This window comes from Lissotriton helveticus, chromosome 9 (assembly GCF_964261635.1).
Source record: "Lissotriton helveticus chromosome 9, aLisHel1.1, whole genome shotgun sequence".
NCBI classification, from domain to species: domain Eukaryota; kingdom Metazoa; phylum Chordata; class Amphibia; order Caudata; family Salamandridae; genus Lissotriton; species Lissotriton helveticus.
Window position 1 is genome coordinate 622,407,105 of NC_136070.1, and position 17,881 is coordinate 622,424,985.

Genomic DNA, 17,881 nt, shown 5'->3' on the forward strand with positions numbered 1-17,881 from the left:
TGCCTCATGGGAACAGTCCAGTGCGAACTACCAAGCCATGTCTTTCCCAGACCGGAATCAAGCATCCAAGGACCGGTTTCTGGCTATCAGCCTTCATCAGCCTGGATAGCTTGACTCCAGTGGTGTGGAGAGCCTGGGACTCACGTCTGAGCATCCCCAGCCCACTCGGGGTGAAATTGCAAAAAACACAGTTGATGGACAGAATGTAGAACAATGTCATACATTCACCCCAGTACAAGGATCTGGGCCTAAATCCATCGTTTTTTTGCACTCCACACCACCCTGGGTTAGACACTGGCTATATGCAAATCAACTCTGACTGGGGGAGTGTGTGACATTGATCCACATTCAGTCCATCACTTGTTGTTTTTGCAATTGCCGCCCTAAGTGCGCTGGGGATGCCCAGACGTGGGTCCCAGGCACTCCACACCACTTGGACTCAAGCTAGCCGGGCTGAAGAGAGGTGTTACCTCGAAACCGGTCCGGTCCTCGGATGCTTGATTCCGTTCTGGGAAGGACATGGCTTTTGTAGTTCGGACTGGACTGTTCCCATGGGGCAACAGGGTCAGAGCTGATTTGCATATCGCCATTGTCTAACCCAGGGTGGTGTGGAGTGCAAAAAAACGATGGATTTGGGCCCAGATCTTTTGACTGGGGGAGTGTGTGACATTGATCCACATTCAGTCCATCACTTGTTGTTTTTGCAATTGCCGCCCTAAGTGCGCTGGGGATGCCCAGACGTGGGTCCCAGGCACTCCACACCACTTGGAGTCAAGCTAGCCGGGCTGAAGAGAGGTGTTACCTCGAAACCGGTCCGGTCCTCGGATGCTTGATTCCGTTCTGGGAAGGACATGGCTTTTGTAGTTCGGACTGGACTGTTCCCATGGGGCAACAGGGTCAGAGCTGATTTGCATATCGCCATTGTCTAACCCAGGGTGGTGTGGAGTGCAAAAAAACGATGGATTTGGGCCCAGATCTTTTGACTGGGGGAGTGTGTGACATTGATCCACATTCAGTCCATCACTTGTTGTTTTTGCAATTGCCGCCCTAAGTGCGCTGGGGATGCCCAGACGTGGGTCCCAGGCACTCCACACCACTTGGAGTCAAGCTAGCCGGGCTGAAGAGAGGTGTTACCTCGAAACCGGTCCGGTCCTCGGATGCTTGATTCCGTTCTGGGAAGGACATGGCTTTTGTAGTTCAGACTGGACTGTTCCCATGGGGCAACAGGGTCAGAGCTGATTTGCATATCGCCATTGTCTAACCCAGGGTGGTGTGGAGTGCAAAAAAACGATGGATTTGGGCCCAGATCTTTTGACTGGGGGAGTGTGTGACATTGATCCACATTCAGTCCATCACTTGTTGTTTTTGCAATTGCCGCCCTAAGTGCGCTGGGGATGCCCAGACGTGGGCCCCAGGCACTCCACACCACTTGGAGTCAAGCTAGCCGGGCTGAAGAGAGGTGTTACCTCGAAACCGGTCCGGTCCTCGGATGCTTGATTCCGTTCTGGGAAGGACATGGCTTTTGTAGTTCGGACTGGACTGTTCCCATGGGGCAACAGGGTCAGAGCTGATTTGCATATCGCCATTGTCTAACCCAGGGTGGTGTGGAGTGCAAAAAAACGATGGATTTGGGCCCAGATCTTTTGACTGGGGGAGTGTGTGACATTGATCCACATTCAGTCCATCACTTGTTGTTTTTGCAATTGCCGCCCTAAGTGCGCTGGGGATGCCCAGACGTGGGTCCCAGGCACTCCACACCACTTGGAGTCAAGCTAGCCGGGCTGAAGAGAGGTGTTACCTCGAAACCGGTCCGGTCCTCGGATGCTTGATTCCGTTCTGGGAAGGACATGGCTTTTGTAGTTCGGACTGGACTGTTCCCATGGGGCAACAGGGTCAGAGCTGATTTGCATATCGCCATTGTCTAACCCAGGGTGGTGTGGAGTGCAAAAAAACGATGGATTTGGGCCCAGATCTTTTGACTGGGGGAGTGTGTGACATTGATCCACATTCAGTCCATCACTTGTTGTTTTTGCAATTGCCGCCCTAAGTGCGCTGGGGATGCCCAGACGTGGGTCCCAGGCACTCCACACCACTTGGAGTCAAGCTAGCCGGGCTGAAGAGAGGTGTTACCTCGAAACCGGTCCGGTCCTCGGATGCTTGATTCCGTTCTGGGAAGGACATGGCTTTTGTAGTTCGGACTGGACTGTTCCCATGGGGCAACAGGGTCAGAGCTGATTTGCATATCGCCATTGTCTAACCCAGGGTGGTGTGGAGTGCAAAAAAACGATGGATTTGGGCCCAGATCTTTTGACTGGGGGAGTGTGTGACATTGATCCACATTCAGTCCATCACTTGTTGTTTTTGCAATTGCCTTCCAAATATGACATCATCAGACTGGATAGATCTATTAAATTTGGTTGTGACACTGCATACATTTAACACTCCAGTCTTACCCTGAGACTCTTACAAATGGTACTGATGTTCTCTCACGAACATCTAGGCATTGAAATCTGGAACAACTATAAGATTGTCTGTTTGCTCTGCATGATGTACCATCCTCCGGGTGACAATCTTCTTTTCATCAAACAAATGATGAAAATCATAACCTCTAACTCTGACCTACCAACCAATGGATATCTTCCTTAGGGATTTCATCCTGCACTGGAACAATACAACTGATCCCTCACAGTGCACCTTCAAGGCTTTCGTCCTAGACCTTCACTTCACCCAGTTTTGCAATGAACCCACCCACAACAAGGGCCCCATCCTTGATTTAATCATAGCTAAGGATAACATGATACAAAGGGAAAACATTTCATAGTGTGACTGATCGGATCCCTACATAATCTCATTTTGCTTCCTAGAAAAGGTACTGTCTAAGCAAGGTCAACCTCATAAGAACAAACATTGGTCTAGAAATCTAAGAAACATTCATGCAATGGAGCTAACCTCTGTTAGTAATAACTGTCTCCCGCCATCCCCTAACATGACCAATCTGGACGACCTCAGTGAACACTATATACATACCATCACAAATATACTCAACACTGTTGCTCCGAAGCCACTCAAGAGGAAAACAGTAAAATAGTCCAAACCCTGGTTCAATTGCTCCCTCAATGAGGAGCAACGCAAACTAAGGTTTTCAGAGAGATTATGGAAAAATTCTCCTTCCCTAACAAACCTCAAACAGTTGAGGAGAGTAAGAAGTTCTTATAGTAAACATATCCGCAGCACAAAAGCTGAACGCTTTAGATCTCAACTAGACAATGCAAAAAACGGACCTAAAAAAGTATTTGAACTCATAAAACAACAAGCTAACCACTCAACCGACCAACAATCTGCTCCCAAGATATCTTTCCCCAGTGAAAAGGTCTTCTCCCCACAATTATCGAAAAGTCCAGAAATATTGAACTAAAACTGCAACTTGCATCACAAAATAGCCTTCATCGGACCTAGCCCATTACATCAACATGCCAAACCTCAGAGAGTGCTTTGTGCGACAGAGACATAGACCTTACTCCCAAAAAATAATGCATCATGGAGCAATTTCAGACTTCCTGACGATGTCGAGATACAAAAAATCATAATGTCATTAAAATCCTCTAATCATTTCCATAATCCTTTGCCAGTCAAATTCTTCATGGATTTTAGATATGCCCTTCTCCCATTCAGGTCCTTGATTATCCTTGTATTGCTCTTACAGGGTAGGATTACTGACTACCTAAAGATAGGACAAGTCACACCCATTCTAAAAAAGCCTAATGTAGACCTATCAGAGCCCAACAATTTACTTCTAATAGTCAATATCATGACTCTAGCTAAACTTCTCAAAAAATGCGTACACATACAACTGTGCAATCACATTGAAAAGTTTCAGTTGCTTGACCAATACCAATCTGGTGTTAGAGCAGGGCATAGTACTGAAACGGTTTTAAAACACAATGTTGATGATGCCTTGAGTCTACTTGACCAGAATGATGCTTGCCTACTTATCCTTCTTGAGCTATCCTCGGCGTTTGACACAGTCAAACATGAAAATCGGATTGATCATCTGGAAAAAAGGATGGGAATAATGGGCCCGGTTTTAAATTGGTTTGCCTCGTTCCTACAGAACAGAATGCAAAGAATCAAAGTGAACTATTCCCTCGCTAACAATACACCAATTTCGATTGGAGTGACTCAGTGTTCCACACTCTCATCTACTTGTTCATGGAACCCCTCACAGAAATCCTGAAATGTTCCAACATACAATACCACATGTATGCTGATGATATGCAACCTTATATGAAAATGGCCTCCATGGAAGACATCAAAACTCTGAACTGTGTTCTTCTGAAAACTCAACAATGGTTAACTAACAATCACCTTATGCTTAATACTCTCAAGACTTAATTTCTCCTGATTGCCCCACCGACCCCCTCCACACCCATTCAAAACTGGTTCAAACAACTTACGGCCCTCAACTGTGATTCACATGTTGTTGATTCCACTAGATCTCTGGGCATTAGGTTAGACAAATACATGAATATGCAAGACCACATCAGCGTAACAACTAGGAGAGCCAACCACCATCTCAACACTCTTAGGATAATCACGCCATTCCTGCCTCCTGTGGACCTGCAACTTGCAGTCCAGTCTCCAGTGATTTACCATGTGGAATATGGAATTGTGACCTTGGCTGGGGTGTCCAAAGTTAGACTGGTCCCCCTTAGGGCCACTCTCAACTCTGCAGCCAGACCCATCACGAGCTCACAAAAACATGATCAAATTGCACCTGACCTAATTCAGCTTAACTGGCTATCGCTCAAAGATCAGATTAGGTTCAAGATTGCTTGACTGACAAAAAAAGCTCTTCATTATAATACCCCCACTTACCTGGCAAAAAATATCAAACTTTCTAGTATGAATCGGACCCTAAGAAGCTCCAGCACCCCTCTGCTGAAACCTCACAAATTCGAAAAGAACCTACAACCGCTCATTCTCAGGTCTGGCCCCAAGAATATGGAATACTCTTCTGCCCCAAGTCCATTCTAACTATTTTAACCTCTTCATTCAAAAAAACAAGTCAAAGGGTTTCTCCTGAATAACCAGCTGAAACAATTGTCCTGCAGACAACAAAACTAACTTTTATACCCTACAGACAACAAGGCTATCTCATTCGTTGAGGCATTTTCGGGATGTAACTTATGTTCTAGCCACACATTCCAAATGTTTGGGTTTGGTCTTACTATCAATGGGTTGGTTTACTACAAATTTATGATGTTTGCTTGTTTAGTGGCCAATCGTATCCTTTATCTGCTGTACAGTGCTCTGATATCCCTATGGGTCATGTTTGCACTATATAAAACCTTTCAAATAACATTTTAAAAAATGGAATTAAAGATTTGTTTACGAATATAAAATGTAAACATATATAAAAATATGTGAATGCAGTAATAATGCAAAATATAGATGTTAAAATTCAAAACATTTGTTTATGAATTTTATTTTATTTTAAAAATATTTAAAATTGTATAAACATTTAAAAAAATTCTAATTTTAAATGTATTTTTTATTTTTTAAATATAACGTATTTTAAATGTGTGATTGTTAATTTTGTATTCTGATTTTATTTTCAGTTTATTCAACAATACATTAATTTTTGATAGTTGTGAAAATATTCATTTTATATGTTACATTTAAAAAATTGACATAAAGGTTTTGTAGTTTAGATTAGTGTGTTTTTACATAACATTCTAGTTAGTTTAAGATAAAAACATATGTGAATTTGGGGTATTGAATTTGTATGTATATTTTTTTTATTTGTGTTACCGTGTGTAAACTGTTTTATTTTGAAATGGCTATTGAAAATATCAATCTCTTTAGTGTCCAACATCTTTTTCAAATAGCCTTAGATTGGAGTGGAAACAGTAAATGTCACCCCTTTAGTGTCCAACACCTTCCCCATATTGTTTTACACTGGAGTAGGAATAGTAGATGTCCCCCCATTAGTGTCCAACACCTTCCTCAAATTGGTTTAGATTAGAGAGGGAATAGTTAATGTCACCCCTTTAATGTCAAACACCTCTCACCAGCATAGCTAGATTGTAGTGAGACTAGTAAATATTACCCCTTTAGTGTCCCACACCTTCCCCAAATTGGATTAGAGTGGAGTGGGAATAGTAAATGTCACCCCTTTAATGCCCAACACCTTCCCCCAAAATGGTTAGAATGGAGTGGGAATAGTAAATTCCACCCTGTTAGAGTCTAACAATTTTTTCAAATCATTTATGTTAGAGTGCGATAATTTAATTTAATACTTTTATTCCAAAACATTTATGTTACTTTTATTTGTCTGTAGTAAAAATGCTTAGTGTTATTTTATTATTAATGTTGGTGATTAGAAATATAAAAAAGTGAGTTGTATCTTTGTAACCATAATAATATTAATTGCATTTTTTTTATAAGGTTTCAGGTTTCATACGTCTTTATTTCGATTATTACATCATAAAAGACAATTTGTACAATAAAATTGATGGGATACAAAATGAATAAAACATCATATTTACCTAAAACATTTCATCATTAAAAAAAGATTAAACAATGTATTAAAGACCCAATGTATGAAAGCCCTAATAAAATTTTCATCAATCAACTGGCTGCAGATGTCTGCAGGTGTCTGGCTCGGATGATCCATGCCCACCCCAGATACTTGGCCACACCTATTACCACCATCTCTGATGTATAGGTACGTAGCGCCCACAAAGCTTCAGAGCTCCCTTTAATTTTCATTTTACAACAAATAGGCCTAATCCATTTGGTTCTAGGGGCATGATAAGCTGGACATACAAAGACAAAGTGACCCACACTCTCCCTTTGGTCAACACACCAGGGGCAGAGCTCATTAGAATGACCAGACCAATTTTTAGTAAAAGATCTTACTGGCAGGGACCCAACTCGAAACTGGTGGTATAGTTTTTTATCTAGAGTTTTTGTAATAACGTCCCAATAATTCTCCAGAAGAGGGTCTAGTTTATGGGCCAGAAATCTGCCTGTCAAGCTGGTAACATCAGATTGCGCAATGGATGGAAGTTTAGCAGATGCCCAGTAAAGTGCTTTGAAGGCTTGCTTTGACGGGAATATAGTGGACCCCGGAGAAACCCACAGGTCGTTAAGACCCATGTCCTTCAAAATTGATTTCACCTCACGTAGCCAAGGAATGTTACTAGAACCCAGTACTGATCTCACATCCAACAATTCGCTTGCGAAGAGACTTAAATCCGGTGACGTCCAGATCCGTCTCCACAGCGCCACTAGCCGATAACGCGCCATCTCGTTAATCGGTTTGCAGCCCATGTCCAGCAAGAGTGGTTTAATTGGTGTAGATTGCGGGAGACCTACCAAATTCCGCAAGAATTTGTTTTGTACTTTTACCAGTGGCGAAAGGTCCTTGTAACCCCATAGGTCAGCCCCGTACAAAATAGCAGAACTAATCTTGGCCTCATAAATCCTAAGTGCTGGTTTAACCCGTTTAGTTAATGACAATTTTTGTTCCTGAATTAAACAGCCCGTGAGGCGTGCAAATTTTAGGCGGAGCACGTCAATCTGGGGTTTCCAGCGGAGGCGATAATCTATAGTCACTCCAAGGTAAGTCATAGCCTCAACTTGTTCAAGACTTGCACCATTCAACGTAACAAAGCTTTTAATGGGATGATTTTTGGTTAAGACCATCAATTTGGTCTTGCTCACATTTATTTGCAGATCGTTTAACTTGCAAAACTCCTCGAACCTGTTTAATGTGTTTGCAACCCTCTGCGTGTCTTTGAGAGGAGTAAAGTATCATCTGCAAAGATGAGCATTGGGAATTTGATCCCACCTAAGCATGGTGCATCCATAGGGGTTTCGGCAAAAAACTTCACCACCTGATCAATAAACAATAAGAAAAGGGTTGGTGCCAAAACGCACCCTTGACAGACACCTCGTGTTACAGGAAAACTGTCCGTCACCTGCCCCTGCCCTCCCCACCTTACCCTGGCGAAATAACCCTCGTGTAATCTGACCACAAGATCTAATAGGTCTAACGGTAATCCCAGGTTTCTCAAGACTACCCACAACTTGGCTCTTGGCACAAGATCGAAGGCCGACCTCAGATCTATAAAGGCGGCGTAGATGTGTCCACCGCCCATCAGCACCACCTTCCAGTATATCAGAGTAAATCTGAATACCTGATCGATGGTGCTGATGCCTGATCTGAAGCCCGCCTGTAATGGGGAGAGAATGTTTTCCATCTCCATCCATCCCTGAACTCTCTTAAGGACCATCCTGGCAAAGATTTTTTGTAGTGAATCGATTAAACTGATGGGGCGGTAATTTCCCAGTGCCGAACGGTCCCCTTTTTTAACAATTGGGAGAATTTCTGCCCCTTTCCAGGACTCTGGAATCCTTGCTCCTTTGGTGATTGCATTAGCAATCAGGGTTATATAGGGAACCCAGAGTTGGAGATTTGTTTTCAAAAGTTCCGCCGGAATAGAATCCATCGCTGGCGCTTCCCCGATTGGACCAAGCTGAGAGCAGACTCAGTATCAAGGGTTGTAAAGATCAACGAGTGACTATGATTAAGGTGAATAGGTGTCTGCATCCCTTGCCCATTAAGAGATTGCAAATTAGGGTCCTTAAACTGTCCTGAGTAAAATTCCACCCAGTCTTCCACAGACACATGGTTTGCTGGAGTTTGGGAGTCGGGGTTCCTGCCCCATTTCACGATTTCCCAGAATTTAGCCTGATTCGGGGATAAACATGCCTCAAAGAGATTGAACCAATGGCACTCGTCCCACTCTCTCTTTGCCTCCCACTGGGTTTTTGTATACGTTGTGCGTGCCATTTTAAAATCGCTGGTGACCCGTGATTTAATAGCTTTGATTAAATTGCTATGTCCTACCCTACAGTTCCTATTGTACCATTTTTTCCGGGAACCCATTGCCATCTCTTTCCCTTGTTTGTTAGGAAGAGTCAGCAGGGCCTTGAGTTTGATAAAACACTGTTCATGGAGATCGCTAATCTGAGAAGCAGCATCCAAAATGGATGATACATTCAACATGGCACTCAATGTTTTTGAAACCTCCTTTGATATGCCATCTAACAAAGTGGCATCCTTCACGGCCCTGCACCATTTTACCCTTCTTCTATCATTGGTCAGGACGGCCTCGGCCATTATGCATGAGGCTAATTGGGGCCTAATCAGATTGCATGGGAGCTTAAGGCTTATTACCAATGGGTTGTGGTCGCTTTCTGGGCGAACCACAACTTCTATATCGACCAGGAGTGACCAGTATTCTATTTTAATCAGGATATAATCTAGTCTACTTTTGCTAACCCCATCATCAAAAGTGGGGCAGCCAACCTTGTCGGATGGTGAGCGCCCGTTTGCCGCTCTCAGACCCCACTCCAAACACAACCCTGACCAGTGAAGTGCGGCCTCGGTCCCCTTCTTGATTTCATTTAGGGCCAACTTCGGGATATTCCACTTTGCATCTTCCTCGGACCCCAAGTCCTCCTCTTTGCTGAACAGGGGTTCAAAGGTACAGTTTAGGTCCCCTGCTACGAGGATTAATTTGTCTCTCCCAATTAAATCAAGGTTGGAGTCCAGTTCGTTAACAACAACCGGACAGCGCCCACCAGGGCAACCTCGGGCATAGATATTAATAACTACTATGTCCTGATGGTTTTTCTTTCGTAATTTAATTCCCAAGAGATCTAGGTTATCCACTACAATTTCTGTTGGATTATAATCAAAAGACTGTCTAACCCAAATCACTAGACCCCCAGAATCTATGCCTTTAGGACCCTGGATCGCAGGTTTATAAAAATTTAAAAACCCTACCCGATATATTGGATCAGGGGCCCAACTCTCTTGAAAGATTAAAATGTCTAAGGTATCGATAAAGTCTGTCCAATCCTCAGAGCCCACACGCCCCTTTAGCCCTGCAATGTTCCATGAGGCCATTTTAAGCGGCGTACCCCTGACTAACGGGTGCAACATGTTCCGAAACACACTGATCTGGACATATATTCCTACCAATGCTCGGGGGACAAGCAAACGGCCGGATACCGTCTACATGACTTACTAAGGCTGTAACTGACCCCTTCTCCATATTTTCTCCCTCCAGGCTTGCTACCACATTGTCTACTCCATCACCCCTGCTGTCATAATTTTCACATTCACTCCCTCCGTCTTATACGGAATGGAGTCAATCGATACCCTCCAAACCAGATAAAGGTTCAAAGCGATTAAACAAGCGAGGGTAGAAAGGGGAATGAGGGAACCCTACCAATTGGGATCTACCAACAAAGCTGTTCGGCATCAAAGAGTTGGCAACTGGCACACTATATCTTTTGGGATAAAAATAGCCAAGACCCAGGGACTGCACATCACCCACCCTCCCAAACCTTGCATCTCTACAAATATAGCCCACCACCCAAGGATCTCTAAAGTATATGATAATACAATCCCCTTCTAGATCCTTTACACAATGTCCCACCCAATCAACTCTTCTCACATTCAGTATATCTGTAACAGACGACGGTGGAAGGGGACGATTTTTGTTTAGCCAAAAACCAACTTTGTTTTTAAGGTCCCCATAAGATTCAATTTGACCCTCCCTGCAGGGTGAGACACTTGTTAAAACAATTGTATATGGGGTAGCTTCGATGGGTAGGTCTGTGCGAGGGGGTCCCCGTTTATTAGCCTTCAATTGTGGAGGGACTGATTTAGAGATTACACTCCCCACTGCTCGTGAATTTGTTTTAGAATTCATAGAAGGAATAGAGCCACCCCTCACATGGTCCTGGGAACAAATTGTGGGTGTTGGTATGGAGTTGCTTTGTGGGGCCGGGGGATAGGATTTAAAACTGGCCTTCTTAGGTTTTAAGACCTGTAGGCATGGTGCCGGTGCAGGGGTGATGACATTATGAGGGTTCCCGACTCCAGAACCCATACTAGTAAGGTTATTTATAGCTGGACGAGTAGTAGCTGACTTACCAGGAGCTATGACGGACTGCTTGCTGCTAGCAGCTGCTCCCTGAGTTTTGGGCTTAATAGTACTAATAGTATTAGACAAAACCATTTGGTCATTAACTAGGCTTTTTAACAAACCAGTGTTAGTATTAACAAGGTTTTCAAGGATGTCCAATTTTGAGTGCATAAGTCTAGTTCTTTCCAATAGGGGCAGCATAAGTGTTTTAAATAGTACTTCCATTTTACCAAGTAGTCCCTCATCACCACTACAACTCATGGGATAGGGGACAGAAGAACCAGATTGGACTTGCGAGGTGGGTAGGAGATCCCTATCAAACAAAAAAGACTGTGAGCAAGTATAGGCTTTTGAAATAATTGAGGGCTGGGGAGAGTCAATTATTTTGGGTATTTTTGAGATACCTCCCCTCTGACAAACCTTACTTCGTTTTCTTTGTTTCCTTTTACCGGGTAGATTCGTAGGCGAATCCCCGAGTGATGAGGAATCTAGTTGGGATTGGCTAACCAAGTGTACACTCCCCCCCTCCACACTCCTAGATGGCTCACTAGAACTTGTATCACTGTCGGAGGGAATCAAAGACAGACCCTCCGCCTCGCAGTGTATATCCACCAAGACCGGAACCAGGGATGGAATAGTGCCTGGTGTCGTAACTTTAGGACTAGGTGCCATGGCAAGGGGCCCTAACGAAGAGCGTTTCCCACTAATCAGATCAAGTGAGAGCCTTTTTTCTGCAAAAGCTATCTCCTTCTCCAGGATTCCTGTGGCCTTAGTAATAAAGGCATCCAAGGGACCAGTAACCACCCCCTTGGTAGTCTGTAGTTGAACAGAGCGTTCCTTCCCAGAACGTAAGGGCATGATGATAACAACTAGTGTCAAAAATCGAAAAGGGAAACAGATACTTAATAAGTCCACAATTACTCCCTTTATATGAGGAAAGAGCCAGGGGGGGTGGCCCAACCCAACCTCACCCGACCACGGACGGCCTCAGATGGCCTGCCCTTTGCCCGGGCTTTGCCACGAGCTCGGTCCCGCGCGCGTCCCGCGTGCGCAAAAGGGTTGCTCCTATTGAAGGATGAGAGACTAGAAGGGGGTGGGGCGTAGGGGCGGAGCGAGAAGAGAACCCAGGTGCGTCCGATTAGCTGGTACTTGGCCCCCTGGTCCTCGCAGTCCCGCTGCACGCCCGTGCAAAGATCTTCTCAGCGTGGTCCCAAGGTCCGTGTAGAAACCGGCAATGTCCCTGGTCTCTCTGGCGGCAGGCAAACAGCGTCTCTAGCCTCGAATGGCACCCGCGGAGCGGGGGCCGCGAGGCGCTGATAAGGGCCCCTTCGCTAATAAGGGCGAAGGGGCAGAGCGAGAAGAGAACCCAGGTGCGGCCGATTAGCTGGTACTTGGCCCCCTGGTCCTCGCAGTCCCGCTGCACGCCCGTGCAAAGATCCTCTCAGCGTGGTCCCAAGGTCCGTGTAGAAACCGGCAATGTCCCTGGTCTCTCTGGCGGCAGGCAAACAGCGTCTCTAGCCTCGAGTGGCTCCCGCGGAGCGGGGGCCGCGAGGCGCTGATAAGGGCCCCTTCGCTAATAAGGGCGAAGGGGCGGAGCGAGAAGAGAACCCAGGTGCGGCCGATTAGCTGGTACTTGGCCCCCTGGTCCTCGCAGTCCCGCTGCACGCTCGTGCAAAGATCCTCTCAGCGTGGTCCCAAGGTCCGTGTAGAAACCGGCAATGTCCCTGGTCTCTCTGGCGGCAGGCAAATAGCGTCTCTAGCCTCGAGTGGCATTTTTTAATAAAATAAAGACGTCATATATTTTCCTATTTTAATTTATGTTTTAATTTTAATTTATTGTGTATTTTTAAATTTTTGATCATTTATACTTCAAGTAATAAATTAACTATCTAAATACCAATTTAAAAAAAATATTTTTTAATGAATAAAAAATTCTATTATGTTTATACACATTTGTATGTTTTACATTTTCATCCTTTATTTTCCATTGTTTAACCATTTTCTTAATATTTTTTAACTTTTCATATCCATAATTTCAACATTATTTTTACATACGTTTCATGAGTATATATTGAATAATTGTATATATGTTATACTCCTATTTAAGTTATACTTTTTCCATGTTTTTAACATTGCTGAATATTTTTTACAAGTTTATTTTTTCTATAAATTTTTTTCAACATTTAATCAACATTTTTCTATTATGTAGAACCAGGTCGTGGTAAGGTGCTGCTGCTCACCGGAACAGGTAAGTAATTTTTAGGGGTTTTGACGGTAAGGGGAGTTTAGAAGGGTGGTTTAGAAGTTAATTACAGTGTTGTTTGTGGGTTTGATGTATATGTAGTTGTATTACTGTTACTGTTTTTCACTAGTCTGCACTCGGGCATTTTTGTACACTATTTTAGTCATGTATCACTATGTTATGTTAAATTATGTGATGTTTGTTATATTTTGAGGATTTACTTTAATGTATAGTAAGATTGAGTAGATCGGCAGGAGCCATCCTGAATATTGCTAGAAAACTGGGTTCAAGACCGACGAGCGCGATTCTCAAAGTATACAATGCTAACAGCATCGCAATCGCCAACTACGGGGCCTCAATCTGGGGATACATAGAGCCCGTCCCTATTCAAAGGGCAGAGAATAGGTTTTTAAGATCATTACTTTCTGTTCCCCAGTCCACCCCCACTTTTTCTATTCACTCAGAACTGGGGGTTGGGTACGTCTCTGACGCCATAAAATCTGCCCCTGTTATTTTTTGGTTAAAAACCTGGCTAAACGAAGAGATTTCTCTAAATCACAAAATTCTAGAAGATTGTCTAAACATGGATGGAGTACTTAAAATCCCATGGATGTTGTATGTGAAAAATATGTTGGCACAGGTGGGACGCATCGACCTTTTTAATTCCCCAGAGAACATAAGGAAGGAAGATGTTAAAATAATCAAGGAATCACTGATTAACCTTTTTATCACAGAGCGAGAGGAAATTGAACTTAGGAAAATTACAGTCAGAAGGAATTTTACACTCAAAACTGTTCCAGGCCCAGCACCTTACCTGGTATTTGTAAATAATTCTTTCCACCGCTTTCTTTTAATTAGATTTCGTTTGAATTTAATTCACTTTTTATTGGGCACATACCATAGATGGGATACCCCTGATAACAACAAACCTTGTGACTGTGACAATTTTTCACCACAGGACACTTTACATTTTATCATGTTCTGCGAACATTATGATAAAATCAGGAGGAAATATCTTGTCCCCATCCTTAGAGAGGCCCGTTTTTACAAGTGAGGCCTGCACTTCTATTCCTGCAACTTTTGCACAATGCACATGTCACTTTTCATGTTGCAAATTTTTTAGCAGCAGGAGTACGCCTTAATAAGAAGCGCAGTAAAAGTAATAATGGATTGATTATAAACAAAATTTCTTGAATGTAACCTCTATATGAATATAGATATATTGATGTCTCATATGTTTTTAAATGTATTTTTTAATCTAATCTTTTTGAGTGTATATATAAATTGTTTACGCACAGGCCACTTTACATTACCTTGATGTTATGATCGATGAATTATTACGTATATATATTATGTAAATATCCTTCCAGTGATCATTTAATCTTTTACATGTGTAATTCTGAAATGTATCCTGTGTCTTTTTATGATTTTTTTTTTAATCGAATAAAAGTAATTGACTGACTGACTGACTGTATATGTATTTTTAGGAATGTCATGTTTTTTACAGGTGAGAATTTATATTTACTTTACAGGTTTCTGTTCGTGAGAGGGTAACTGTGGGCCAGATGAGTGAGAACACTGGAGCCACTGACACCCAGGCCACCATCACCCAAGTCTTGGGTAAGCATGGGCGGATTTTGCGGATCCACGATTCACGAATTTGCGGATTCACGGATCGTGGATCCGCAAAATCCACGGATTTTGCGGATCGGCGGATTTGGGGGCGGGGCTTCCTCGAGTGTGTGGGCGGGGCCAAATGGACGGGGCTTCCATGCGAGCGCACATGCCTCTTGTGTATACAAAAGGTCAGAGACCGATCAGAGCAGCAGATTAAGAGACAGAAGTCCCTGGTCACAGGAACAGCACGGGGATTGCGCTCGTGAAAGTCAAAGATGCAAATGCCTCTGGCCAGCATCACAGCGGATTTTCGATGGTATATTTGGGAAGAAGGCACATCTGCCCAGCCTCCCAACGCTCACGATTTTTTTTGGGCTGATGAATGAGTCACTGCATTTGCGCTTCAACTAGTTCCAGCGACCAAGTGTGTGTTACTATGCAATCGCGCCGAAGTGCGCAGGGGTCCCTTGAGTGAAATGTCCATCATAGTGGGTAAATGGCGGGAAGACGGTGCACACCTCGAGTGTGTGGGCGGGGCCAAACGGACGGGGCTTCCATGCGAGCGCACATGCCTCTTGTGTGTATAAAAGGTCTGGTATATTTGGGAACAAGGCACACCTGCCCAGCCTCCACAAGGCTCACGATTATTTTTTGGCTGATGAATGAGTCACTGAATTTAAGCTGCAACTAGGGCACATGCGTTATTGATATCTGCAAGTGTTTCCTGTTGAGGTTTATTTTTTGTGCCAGGACCGTCGTGCCAGAATGAACCCTGCCCTTCAGACACCATGTAAATAATTTACGATGGCGCCGGCAAGCTGCCAGCGCCATCCTGCAAAAGTTACTTAATTAGCTTCAACAGGAAGCTCCAACTGATAAAATAAAGCAGGCGCTCGAGCCCCTGCTTTATCTTATCTGTTAGAGCTTCCTGTCGAAGCTAATTAAGTAACCATTTGAGGATGGCGCTGGCAGCTTGCCGGCGCCATCGTAAATTATGCAGGCTTGAACTTTTGACCGCAAAATCCGCTCCGATCGCGGATTGCGGATTCTCGGTAAATCCGCGAGAGTTCGCGGATCGCGGATTTACCGAAAATCCGCAAAATCCGCGATCGGAGCGGATTTTGCGCTCATGCTTAGTCTTGGGAGTCTACCAGGGCTACAATACCCAAATGTCAGCAGGTCTCTAGAAGAGATATGTGTAAACATACTAGTACAACTCAACAGGACGCAAAATTATGAAGGGAGTCCTCTTGAAGAGGATGGAATCCCATCACCCACTGAGGTGGCATGCTTCATCATTTGGGATCTCCTCTTGGCTGCAACCTAGTGCAGCCAAGGAGCTACAACTCCCAGCTAGTTTAAAGGAGGAGCTCACAGATGTTTTAGTGTGACCCGAGGGCTAGATCTCCTAAAGATCAATGAAGCTAGACACAGTGTGGGGAAAAATATGTGGTGCAGTGTAACTAGGAAGTGTATTAAAATTGACTACCAGGAGAAAAATATTGTATTGAGTATCTCGTGGTATCAAAGTCTAAAAGCAGTCAGGGCGCGATCTGAACAAATATACGAACGCGCAAGTGAAGAATATGGAAGATCTACATGTTTCAGCCAATCTAGATCAATATGTGATCGTGGCTTTCTTCAGGACCTAGTTGTTACTACTGCAAAAATACGTAAGTGAAAATTATTACAATTCATACCAACAGTATATCTGTGTATTATTAGTGGTAGGGACTACATGAATACTTGGAAAACACCGGTTGAGAAAAGGAGAGAAGCACGTTCTGTTCGTCACACAGCATTGCTATTAAATAACATAATGCTTTGGAAATTGCCAAAAAGAAGAGGAAGGGAGAAAATTATCAGCCTTCTTACCCGTACAAAATCGGGGAAACCACCCACCGCTCCTGGTGACAACTCAGGGTGTGAGGCAACACTCTGTGAAAGACAAGAAAATAACAGAAAAAGAATTAGACTACAAAAACGGTTAGGTCTTCAGTGGAGGTACCCCTAGATGACACCAACACTAATGCTTAAAAAAGGTTAAAAGGAGTCACTCTGAAAGGCTATTGTGTACAAGACGGCAAAAAGCCCTGACTTTCTAACAAGTCGGCCAGTATTTGAAAAGAGTGATAGTATAGAGGGGGCTGGGGACATTGTCGATGTAAGCGCCTAGTTTTTCGTTACTCTAGTGGGGTCTATGTGACTGTCAGAATACGTGATTATAGCTTGGAACTGGGCACACGATGTATGTATAGTACCACAGGAGACTGAATGCTCAAACAAAGCTCCCTCGCATAGTACCGATTATGTTGACAAAACTTTGAGAATTCCCCATGGTCCTAGCCCAGTATCAGGAAATGGATAATGCTAGGTAAGCGGTGTTAAACGATATCGCAGTTGCCGCTAGGGCAGCCAGAATTATTAACAAGAAAGAGAGATTGTCTGTGTGCTGGCAAATATGCAGGCATGTATCAAGAGCGTGCCGCTGAGACTCACCTGCCCGTCGCTACGCCAGGCTCTTTCCTGGTTGTTACGAGTGGTAGGCGGACAGGCGGGTTTGGGGCCCAACGGGGGAGGGGGGGGGAACAGCACCAACCAGAGACTCAAAATTAGGTGTCATAAAGGCCGCTTTATTGGAAGCAGGTGCAGCTTAAACAATGAAAACCCTTGGCCTGCCCCGAACAAAACTATACCTCACTAAATATGCAATTTGCTGACAAACCCCCCACCCCCTCCCCTAACTGGTTCCCCCAATCCACAAACAGTAAACAATTAGCAGAAACGTCAATTTGCCTCTCCACCTGGCTAAATCCTTTATTATGCTTGACCTACACCCCGATAATCCAAAAACAGATCTCCTACACTTCCCCCATATATTAGGAAAAACCGCCCCAAGGCAGAAAATCACCCCACACCTGCTCCAGCGACACTACCAACCCCACAACCATCAAACAAACTAGATGCACCGGCCCCCAAGAAAATTCCTTCCAAAAACCACCGCCCACCACAA